Source organism: Neoarius graeffei, chromosome 13 (genome assembly GCF_027579695.1).
Source record: "Neoarius graeffei isolate fNeoGra1 chromosome 13, fNeoGra1.pri, whole genome shotgun sequence".
Taxonomy (NCBI): Eukaryota; Metazoa; Chordata; class Actinopteri; order Siluriformes; family Ariidae; genus Neoarius; species Neoarius graeffei.
The window spans coordinates 9317929-9325817 of record NC_083581.1 but is presented as its reverse complement, the minus strand read 5'-3'; the positions used below and the strand labels follow the sequence as shown (position 1 = coordinate 9325817).

Below are 7889 nucleotides of genomic sequence, written 5' to 3'. Positions count from 1 at the left end.
AGTTCTTTATGGAAATCAGGGACGCCGTGTCATTCGGACTAAAGAGGAGAAGGATGACCCAAGTTGTTATCAGCGCTCAGTTCAGAAGCCTGCACCTCTGATGGTATGGGGTTGCATTAGTGCGTGTGGCATGGGCAGCTTACACATCTGGAAAGACACCATCAATGCTGAAAGGTATATCCAGGTTCTAGAGCAACATATGCTCCCATCCAGACGACGTCTCTTTCAGGGAAGACCTTGCATTTTCCAACATGACAATGCCAAACCACATACTGCATCAATTACAGCATCATGGCTGCGTAGAAGAAGGGTCCGGGTACTGAACTGGCCAGCCTGCAGTCCAGATCTTTCACCCATAGAAAACATTTGGCGCATCATAAAACGGAAGATACGACAAAAAAGACCTAAGACAGTTGAGCAACTAGAATCCTACATTAGACAAGAATGGGTTAACATTCCTATCCCTAAACTTGAGCAACTTGTCTCCTCAGTCCCCAGACGTTTACAGACTGTTGTAAAGAGAAAAGGGGATGTCTCACAGTGGTAAACATGGCCTTGTCCCAACTTTTTTGAGATGTGTTGTTGTCATGAAATTTAAAATCCCCTAATTTTTCTCTTTAAATGATACATTTTCTCAGTTTAAACATTTGATATGTCATCTATGTTCTATTCTGAATAAAATATGGAATTTTGAAACTTCCACATCGTTGCATTCCGTTTTTATTGACAATTTGTACTTTGTCCCAACTTTTTTGGAATCGGGGTTGTAGATCATACTTTGTTAGTTCAGCCTCCTTCGCTACATACAGATCAAAACCTAATACGTAGCAACATGATTCTTGCCATATAAAAAGATCACTTTTCTCAGTGAATAAAAACAAAACAAAAGTATGTCACATAAAATGATCAATGCTCAGGCTTATTTTTACACCCAAACGGTTGACACTCAACATCTTTAGGATTGTTTACAACAATTTAGAATGATGTATCCATGAGATCACTCGCCTCTGTAAGTCATGTGGTGGGTGATGTTACGATTTGTCCTCAGAGTGCAATATTTGAACCTCGGAGAGAGTGAGATGTCAGTACGCATGGACATTGTTTTTCTTTTAAAATAAAATCTGTTCACAGTATACAGGTACAAATATGAACACGTGAACATGTCTTGTATGGATATTATCTGTCATAACAGAGTTTATTTTTGGGTTTTGTTAATCTTTAAATGTTTTTTGAACCCACAGAGCTTTCTATTCCTGAAATTCCCACTGAAAGAACACATTCGATCTGAGTTGACTTTGGTGCTTGGACCTCTAAATATCTCATCATCATCACCTCTAGCTGCTTTATCCTTCTACAGGGTCGCAGGCAAGCTGGAGCCTATCCCAGCTGACTACGGGCAAGAGGCGGGGTACACCCTGGACAAGTTGCCAGGTCATCACAGGGCTGACACATAGACACAGACAACCATTCACATTCATGGTCAATTTAGAGTCACCAGTTAACCTAACCTGCATGTCTTTGGACTGTGGGGGAAACCAGACCACCCGGAGGAAACCCACACGGAGAACATGCAAACTCCACACAGAAAGGCCCTCGCCGGCCACGGGGCTCGAACCCAGACCTTCTTGCTGTGAGGCGACAGCGCTAACCACTACACCACCGTGCCGCCCACCCCTAAATATAATAACTTTAATATCGTGACATAGTTTTTCTACCACTGTACCAATTAAAAAAACCTCTTGGACCCCTGGGGGTCCCCACTATGAGAACCATGGTTATAGGGGATGGAGAGGTCACAGTTGTAGGGGATGAAGACATCATGGTTGTCAGGGACAGAGAGGTCACGGTTGTCGGGGATGGAGAGGTCACGGTTGTAGGGGACAGAGAGGTCATGGTCGTAGGGCAAAGTGAGCTGGTTCTAGGCAGCCATGGCCTGAAGGTTAGTGAAGCAGCCTTGGGACTAAAAGGTTGCTGGTTTGATTCCTGTGACCAGCAGGAAAAATGTGAGGGGAGTTGAGTGAATGAGCAGCATGTTACTCTCCCTCTGTATCATGGGTGAAGTGCCCCTGAGGAAGGCACCTAAGCCCCAACTGCTCCCTGGGTGCTGTAGCCTAGCTGCCCACTGCTCTGTGTGTGTGCTCATTGCTCACTTATGTGTGGAATTTAAGTGTACATGTGACAAATAAAAGCTTGGTCTAATGCAGAGGAATCGTTTATCGTGGATCTCAGCCTGTTATTGAGGAAGAAGGTGGATCCTCACTGGTAAAGCCAGTAGTTATGGCCACAGGAGCACAGAAAACAGTCTGTAAGCATTCTCTGCCAAACAAAGATGATGTCTCTAGGTCACCTTTTAACCGAGAAACTGAGAAAGCAGGAGTCTACAGATTCATCTGGCAGAGAAACTAATCCATGGTTGCCAACTGAGCGACATTTCAGATCCTTTCAGCTACTTTTTTTTTTAAGTGACTAGTAACAAATCTACCGACTTTTTGAACAACCCTCAGCTAAGATTAAAAGGTTTATCCACTAGGGGACAGATTAGATCTAATCATCCCTGACTGAAAACAGAACATCCTTCTTGTGGTTTGTTACTCAGACACACAGACTGTGGGTGTATGAGAGAAAAAATAAGGAAGATGTCCTGTTCTTTCTAACGTTCTCTCTGAGTGATCATTTTACATGTACATATCGCTGAATTCACATGCCCAGTCGCTGTCTTTAAATGAATGTGTGGTGATTTTTCAGATGACATCACGGTTATAAAATCAGAATTATAGCAGTGCAAAACTAGCCTGGCAAGCCAGACTAAATGTGAATATTTAGTCTGGCCTCGATCCGTAGACATTTCCGAAGCAGGTAGGAGGAACAAACCGCTGTCTTTCAAACTGTCTCTGTGCGTATAGGCCAACGCTCTGACCAATCAGCGCAACAGTGACTGTGACGTAGTCAGAGCGACAGAAAGCAGTGGGGGAGGCCTTGAAATTAAATAATTTTTCAAAATGCGTATTAATTAATAAACAGGTTCTAGATATTAAGAAGTTTGGAGATAATGACCACAAGTTTGGAGTCTGTACCACATACACATTTTTTTCCAAGTGTTTTTCAAGGGTTTGCTTAAACTGTTTTTGAGAGTTTTTATTTAGTGGTGTTTGGTGAAATAATTTCCCTTAAATTTAAAATAACGGGAAAATAAGAAACAATCAAAAAGTAATGTTTCGAAGCTGTTTATTAATTCTTCGTACTGCACAAACTAGCCCCATCCTTTTGGCTACGAGCGGAGCCAGCTGGTAGATCAGACTTTTGCCATAGCCGGTCGGCAAAACAGCGAAAACGTCCTTCTTGAAAAGGAATGAGCGGAGAGCCTCTTCCTGCTCATGTTTCAACGAAAACTCCAAGTCTAATTCTTCTAAAACTGATTCCAAAGCGGAGTCAAACGCGCGCTGTTCACTAGCCCGTAGCCATCTTTCCTGTTGTGCTTTCTCCAGCGTCGCGCAGCCTTGTCGTCACTCCCGCAAAAGCCCGCCCAAAGAATCCAAACAAAAACCTTGCGTTGTGATTGGTGGGCACGATTTGATGCCCGGGGTGTTTTTGTTTATATGGTGCGAGGCTAGACCCATTCGCTAGGCAAAAAATATTTTTGGCCGCTAGGAGGTTGGGTCTAGTTTACTAGGCTAGTGCAAAACAGCAGCTGGAAAATGGCTTGGAAGTGACTGCTGGTTCACATTTAGTCTTAATTTCAGTCACTGTTTCATACTCATTCCATGTCTGACAACAGAGACAGAAAAAAATGTAAATGAGAACAGCTTTACTGGGAATTCAGCTGTATTAAAATACTGTATATGTGAGCACAGGGTGTAGGAGAGAAGCAAACCGATGTAAAGCGATGACACCATCTGACACTAGGCAGAATTCAAATATGACTAATATGCTAATTATGGGCGGCACGGTGGTGTAGTGGTTAGCACTGTCGCCTCACAGTAAGACGGTCCGGGTTTGAGCCCTGTGGCTGGCGAGGGCCTTTTGGTGTGGAGTTTGCATGTTCTCCCCATGTCCGTGTGGGTTTCCTCCGGGTGCTCCGGTTTCCCCCACAGTCCAAAGACATGCAGGTTAGGTTAACTGGTGACTCTAAATTGACCGTAGGTGTGAATGTGCGTGAGAATGGTTGTCTATGTGTCAGTCCTGTGATGACCTGGCGACTTGTCCAGGGTGTACCCCGCCTTTCGCCCGTAGTCAGCTGGGATAGGCTCCAGCTTGCCTGTGACCCTGTAGAACAGGATAAAGCGGCTAGAGATAATGAGATAAGATGAGATGCTAATTATGTTAATAGATGATGCATTATGTCATCTAGTGACATTTAGCTACTAGGGGTGTGTACTGAGGTCAATGATACACATGTTGCCAACTATCTGATACATTAAAGATAAATACGAAGCAGCTACGATTGCGATGTGATACAAGCCACCTTGATTGCGCCGTGGTGAGATTCAACACAATTTGATTCAATGCGATATGGTGACATGCAAAAGAATATGATACGATGAAATTCAATCTGGTACAGATAGTTTATTTCTTTGATTCCTCTTAACATGTTAACAGTTATGCAATTTAAGGATGCCCAGGGTTCACGATGAAGCATCGTGCAGTGTTCTGTAACTCCTGCCAGCACATGGATGTGCTTTACACTTTCAGCAGGAAGTTTAACTCAGTGACTTAGCAGTGAGCAGAAAGCAGTGATCGTGTTTGTGCACGAACAATAAAAAAATAAGCAATAACCTTTCATAAATAGGTCTTTTATATAACTTATTTAAAGGGTAAATTAAATAGGGACTTTTATTTTTGAAATCTCGTTGAGCCATGCCTCCAACTCTCGCGAGATTTAACGAGAATTGACTTCGGACAGGAGTGGAAATGAGCAGGAGATGAGAGTTCAATAAAAAAAAATAATAATAAATTATTGGCCAAAAATGAATGGTTGGATTTCTAAATAATAAAGACACAGGGCGTCTGTTAATATTTAAATATTAGTTCATATATTAATAAATAGAATTTTAACGATGAGAAGATGTGAGAAACGATGCTTTTATTCGCAGTTGTATCCGGTGCAGACTTTTTATATCATGGATTCATATCTTGAACTTTTAAATCGGTGCACCGGTACGAGTCGGTGAATCTAACCATCCCTAACAGCTAGTGCGCACTGAAATGAGTCATAAACACTGAATACATCACTTTTTCCCAGATACAGAATGGAGATTCGCCTCCTGAAAACAGAGGTTCAGAAATCCTAAAGGTGAAAAGCTGACCGAATATCGAGAGACAGAAAACTCCAGAAGAACATATGAGCTGAAACAGAGGTGTATTCGGTGATAATTCACTGTAATCCGTTACACTCTGAGACGGAAACGCTCTGTACAACACTTCCTTTAAAATTGTCCTTGTAATTTTTAATCTGGTTAGAAACTATATGTAATAAACAGTTACAAGCACTATGTGTCAGGTATGTTTTCAGTGTCAGGATGGCCGAGCGGTCTAAGGCGCCAGACTCAAGGCTTAGTCCTTCCCTCACGAGGATTCTGGTCTCCAAATGGAGGCGTGGGTTCGAATCCCACTTCTGACATGAGAAATTTTTTCTTAAAATAAAAAAATATATTCGTCAATGTTAAATTAGTGACGTTAAAACAAGGCTTGTAAAAGGTTTTTTTTTAAAACACTGAAACAAATTACCTAAAAATACACCATCTGCTTCTGTAAATAACCAAGGAATAAAGACGAGACAATAATAATAATTATTATTAGTGGTGGTGTTGTAATAATGGCATAACTACATTTAGAATTCGAGATTTCTCATCTCATCTCATTATCTCTAGCCGCTTTATCCTGTTCTACAGGGTCGCAGGCAAGCTGGAGCCTATCCCAGCTGTCTACGGGCGAAAGGCAGGGTACACCCTGGACAAGTCGCCAGGTCATCACAGGGCTGACACATAGACACAGACAACCATTCACACTCACACCTACGGTCAATTTAGAGTCACCAGTTAACCTAACCTGCATGTCTTTGGACTGTGGGGGAAACCGGAGCACCCGGAGGAAACCCACATGGAGAACATGCAAACTCCACACAGAAAGGCCCTCGTCGGCCACGGGGCTCAAACCCGGACCTTCTTGCTGTGAGGCGACAGTGCTAACCACTACACCACCGTGCCGCCCAATTCGAGATTTCTACTACTTTCTATTTGGTTCTTATTTCTGGTCTGTATTGTGTGTAAGCATGAAAAGCATCATTCTTCATAGCCCCTAATGGTTCTGTGTCAGGTATGAGGTAGACAGATGTATTTGCAGAAGTTTATTTACAGTGCAAACACACACAAAGGCAAACAGTCCAAATCGGCAGGCTAAATCCAAAACGTTAAACATACAAAGGGTCAGGCGAAGGCGCAAACAGGATATCAGAGGCAAAGCGAGAACAAGAATAAGAAACAGGTACAGGAATCAGGAAACCAGGAAATCACAAACATGGGTAGTAAGGATCGGTAATGCATACTGACATAGCGTAATACTTCGCAGTGATACTGTGTCTGAGCAGTCCTTAAATAGGTGCACATATAGCTCCTTAATTAAGTTCAGGTGCATGTCGTTAACAGTGCGCGTGCTGGAGTTCGCTTGATGCACATGCATTCCCGGGACGCGCCTTCAGATGCACGCACCACAGCGTGCAGGACTGAAGGACTCCACCCCCCCAAAAAAAAAACATCCTACTTGGCTCCAGTGGTTCAAGCTCAGGACAAAACTGGGACTCATGACTTGCGCTGGTTTTGGGCTTGAGCTCTGGAGATGACTCGGGTTCTGGACTGGACTTGGATTCAAGCTCTGTACTGGACTTGGGCTCAAGCTGTGGAGATGACTCTGGCTCAGGACTGGACTTGGGCTTGAGCTGTGGAGATGACTCAAACTCTGGATTGGACATGGGCTCTGGAAATGACGGGCTCTGTGTAGGAAGCATGACTCTGGACTTGACTTGGATCCTGAACTTGGCTCGGATCCAGAACTGACAGTGGACTTAAGCTCCAGGCTGGATTCAAGCTCTGGAGATGACTTGAGCTTTGGGCTGGACTCTGGCTCCAGCTCAGGAGATGACTCAGGCTTGAGCTCTGGATCTAGCTCAGACCCAGGGCTGGTAGTGTGCTCGAGCTCAGGGCTGGACTCAAGCTCTGGAGATGACTTGAGCTCTGGACTGGACTCTGACTCAAGCTCTGGACTGGATTCTGGCTCCATTTCAGGAGAAGACTCAGGCTTGAATTCTGGAACTGGCTTGGACTCAGGGCTGGAAGTGTACTCGAGCTCTGGACTTGACTTGGGTTTTGGACTGAACTCGAGCTCTGGGGATGACTTGGGCTCAAGGTAGGAAGCAAGCTTCGACTCAGGCTCCAGGCTGTACTCAGGCTTAGTAGAGGACTCGAGCTCTGGAGATGACTCGGCCCCTGGACTTGACTTGGACTCTGGACTTGACTTGGACTCGGAACTGGACTCAGGCATGGGCTCAAGCTCGGTCAGAGCATTGCTTTGATCCTGGTTAGGACCTGGCAGCGGGATGATGTCTTCATGGCCGTGTGGCGGCAGGACGATGACATCTTCATAGCCAGGCGGCGGTGGGACAACAATGCCTTCATAGCCAGCTGAGGCAGAGGTTGCTCCATCATCCTCTAACACAGGTTCTGGAACAGGCTCAGGTTCTGGCACTGGCCTTGACTCTGGCATAGGCTCTGGAGCTGGCGCAGGCACTGGCTCCAACTCTGGCATTGGCTCTGATGCGCTAGCTGACACGGGCAATGTCTCTGGAGTAGACACGGATGCAGGCTCTGACACTGGTTCTGACACTGGCACTGGCACGG

At 44.6% G+C, this 7889-nt stretch overlaps 1 non-coding gene across 1 annotated transcript; it reads left to right on the top strand.

Annotated features, from left to right (window-relative positions):
* The first annotated feature begins 5510 nt into the window (after positions 1-5510).
* On the top strand, positions 5511-5617 carry trnal-caa (transfer RNA leucine (anticodon CAA)). The gene is made up of 2 exons: positions 5511-5548; positions 5572-5617. It is a non-coding gene; the product is annotated as a tRNA-Leu (tRNA).
* The last annotated feature ends 2272 nt before the right edge of the window (positions 5618-7889 follow it).